This window comes from Lutjanus erythropterus, chromosome 24, assembly GCF_056507025.1.
Source record: "Lutjanus erythropterus isolate fLutEry1 chromosome 24, fLutEry1.hap2, whole genome shotgun sequence".
NCBI lineage: Eukaryota > Metazoa > Chordata > Actinopteri > Lutjaniformes > Lutjanidae > Lutjanus > Lutjanus erythropterus.
The window spans coordinates 2,273,909-2,277,806 of record NC_139340.1 but is presented as its reverse complement, the minus strand read 5'-3'; the positions used below and the strand labels follow the sequence as shown (position 1 = coordinate 2,277,806).

The 3,898-nt window shown below is 37.2% G+C and overlaps 1 long non-coding RNA gene across 1 annotated transcript; it reads right to left on the bottom strand.

The window, feature by feature from the left end:
- Window positions 1-2,255: 2,255 nt before the first annotated feature.
- LOC146304490 (uncharacterized) lies at window positions 2,256-3,668 on the bottom strand. The gene is made up of 2 exons (XR_014769293.1): window positions 3,325-3,668; window positions 2,256-2,953 (listed from the first exon to the last, which is right to left on the bottom strand). It is a non-coding gene; the product is annotated as an uncharacterized LOC146304490 (long non-coding RNA).
- Between the last annotated feature and the right edge of the window lie 230 nt (window positions 3,669-3,898).

Sequence of the window (3,898 nt, the reverse complement as noted above, 5' to 3'; positions counted from 1 at the left end):
TCAAATACTGTCTAAAAATATGAGTCATATATTTACAAGAAAAAAGTCATAAATTGGCAGAAAAAAGCCTCAAATATTCTCTAAGATTAAAAAGTCGTAAACTCACAAGAAAAAATATATTCTGTGAGATTATAAAGTAATAAATTTGTAAGAAAAATTCAAATATTCTCTCAGATTATGAAGTCATAAATGAGCAAAAAGTCTCAAATATTCTGTGAGATTAAAAAGTCATATACTTCCAGGAAAAAAAATCAAATACTTTGTTAAGATTTTAATGTGAGACATTTGAGAAAAAACTGAAATATTTTCTAAGAATATGAGTCATGAATTTACAAGAAAAAAATACAAAAATGTGTAAGATTAAAAAGCCATGAATGGGCAAGAACATTCAAACATTGTCTCAGATTATGAAATCCTACATTTGCAAGAAATATTCGTATATCCTCTAAGATTGTAGAGTCGTAAATTTATGAGAAAACACAAGAGGACACAGTCCCTGTCAACAAAAGAAGACAACAGGATTTAGAGGTAAAACGCCTCCAGGCAGCGTAAAACTGAGCGTAAATTCTCAGGAAATGTGCCTCACTCTCAGGACTGGATGCTTTTCCACACAGCCTCTTTTCAGTTAGTTCTGGACTATTTAAAGTGAAGAAATATGATATTTAATGTCATTTTCTGCACCATTAATTTGCCATGGCAGGTTATGTTCAGCAGCTCCTCCAAACTTTCAGCTGAGGTGAAGCCACACATTCACCATTTATATGTCTATCCTTCAGTTTGATTTATTTTTCATACCTGAACTAAACTCTTAATACTTTTTAAATTTTTAAAAAGGTAAAACGATATGCAGGAGGAGGCTTCCGGCCCTGCTGCAGGACTCAGTTGTTGTGCTGTGGAACAAATTCCCAAACAAATTTCCAATTAATCAAATTAACAGAGACCCCGGGGTGACTCGCTTCACTCAGCTTGTAATCCAGCCTCACAGAGGAAACTCTGACAGGATTTCTGGGATTAACTCAACGTTTATTTATTGCAAGGGTCTGGCATGAATTTAAAGGATCATGCCACTCTTTTTTCAAACTTTTTTTCAAGTTGAGTGTGAATTCAGAAATCAGAATTCAGAGCAAATTGGACAAACACCCAATAGAAATTATGCATTTAGAGTTCTGCAAAAGAATCTTGCAGATGCACAGAAAAACCACAAACAACGCATGCAGAGCTGAATTAAGCCGATACCCTTTATACATCAGAGCTCTAAAAAGAGCCATCAAATATTGTCTTCATCTAAGAAAGAGTGAAACCCACTCCTGTCACTATAGAGCCCTGCAGGTTCATATGCTTAGTTCACGTTCCTAACCTGTTCTACCTCAGGACCAGTCTGAGAACAAATCAACTGACCCTTCATTAAGCCCCGCCCTAATTAGTTATTGTTGCTATGCCTGTAAAACTTTTCATTCTGGCACTGCATTTATGCAGTTTATAGTGATAACGGTGGCAGATTTAACAACAAAACTGGGAGTAATTGTTGAAACACGAGGTCTGTGATTCCTTAGAGATGTAAACAAAAGCAGCTTCTTATTTCTAGCTGATGATGGTGGATTTCGTCGGCTAAAATAATGACTCACAAGCAGATTTCATAAGTCTAGCTGACTGATGTAAGCTAATGCTAACTCAACTTGAGTCAGCTGAGAAGTCTCCAGCTGTTTTAATGTTTCCATCTTTAAAACAAGAACCCTGTGAAAGTGTTTATGTAAAGTTAGCTAACAGCTGTGTGCATGATATAATGTTAATGCTAACTAGACTGAGACTAAAGCTAGCTTACATCTCAGCAAACACTGGTCTGATGGTGAAATACGGCAGGTATATCTACATGATATATAACAGAAAGGAAGTGCAGGGACTCGATTAGTGCAGCAGATTTTGAGATGGGTCACCCAGCCAGACCAGCCGGATCACGATCGCAGTCCAGAGCCAGGATAAGACCTAAACTAACCTGGCTTAGACCTGAGACAGTGAGCCGGAAAGAGAGACATTGCCGTCGACATTTTCTGCAATTTTTCCTCTTTGTTTTAAATCATTGGAATCTGATTTTGAAGTGTTAGTTTGCCAAAACAAACACTGAAAGACGAAGTGATGTAAATTTTCACAATATTTAGTTTATTGTAGCACCGGTATCACACCACTAACTGCGCCACTGGACCAGTTCTAGGCTCTAAGGAGTGGGGAGCAAGAATAATTACACCAGAGACCGTTACTTTACGTAAAAAAGGCCGGCAATTTACTGAATGCAAAACACATATAAAACACAGTACATGAAACAAAAATTACCCTGCAGGTTCCCAATAATGAGATAGGTATAAATGAGAAAAAAAAAAGTATTTCACTCTCTTTTTGTTCTTTAGTTCACCTAAGTTATTTTAGTAAAGCTAATCTAATTTAATTAGACCAGTCTCTTTTTCCTAGGTTGTACCTATTTTAAGATTCCTATTTTTCTTCCTGAGTTAACTCTTTTTCCCTTCTTTTACAGGTAAGAAAATACCTTCAAAACACAATCAAATCAAAGTGGACTACAGTTACTCAATTCACATTCAAAAAATATAATCATATGAAAATAAAAGTATGACACTTTAAATTTAAGTTTCACGTCCAAATGTGAATTCAAGTGTTCAGTTCAATGAAAAGTTTCAGTTCAATTCAGTCCAAAAAAAAAAAAAATTGTTCAATCAGTTCTCAGTTCTGTTCAATTCTGTTTAAACCAGTTCTTGATACTCCTACCACTCTGGCAGCGAGTTACCACATGAAGGAGGATCTCCTCAATGATGCGATGGAGAAGATGGGTTGAAGGTCTGGGTCTGGCTCGCCATCTTGAATCCCGTCTGTGGGTGTGCACGCCCTCACACGGCAGACAAATCCTCGCTCCGACCAAGCTTCCAACCAAGCGAAAAAACCTGACCTGTGTAACAGGCCATAAACACAATAAAACTCTTTTTAAATCCTTAAATCACACAAATAAATGCTTCACAGTCTCGGAGTTGTAACGTTACTGCTAAGGTGTTTTTTCCCCCAACTCAAAATAGCAGCGGAATGGTCTCTTTTATCTCACGGCTCCGTCTCCCGCACTAATTACCAAACAAATCTTCCATTTACACAACTTACACACACTTTTATAACATTCTTCATAAACCCAAAATATTAACTGGTAAACAGTTCATGACGGAGCATTTGTTTTGTAAACAGCTAGCTACGTTTTTAGCATTAGCTCTCCGCCAGAGGAAGAAAAAGTACAACACGGTGAAAATGCATGAAAATAAACACAAAACTCACCAAAACCGATGTGGTTTAGTCCTCATAAAATCCCCGTCAGTTCCCGACCAGGTAAGTTATGTTTTTCAACCGTTTTATCGACTTTTTCACTGCTTTTTCTGTTAATTAATCACCGCTCGTTTTCTCCGATTCCCCCTCTGCTCTCTTCCTCAAGTCTCTGCTGCAGCGTCACTAAGGTGCTGCGTCTGTGTCGCTGGTCCCTTAAAGGGGCAGCGACGTTATTTTCTGTCAACAGACTTCTGATCTTAAACACTAAATGATTGTTTTATTAACATTTTTTAATTAACTCTGATGAATTAATTGACATTAAATAAATCACTTTTAACTTTCAAACTTATTTATTCTTATTTATGTCATATTTTAACATGGGTTACATTATGGACAAAAAATAATTGGTGAAAGTGGAATTAGTCAGTTAACAAGTCTTGCTGTTGTTGATTAAAGTGTGTATGACACAGTGCAGTCTGTGTGGTAACCTGTGCATTGTCTTTTCTGCAGGAGAACCATTAGAAACAGGAGATGTTTTGCATCACAGCGGCGGCTGGAGAAACGTGGGTGGAGACGGTGATGAGTA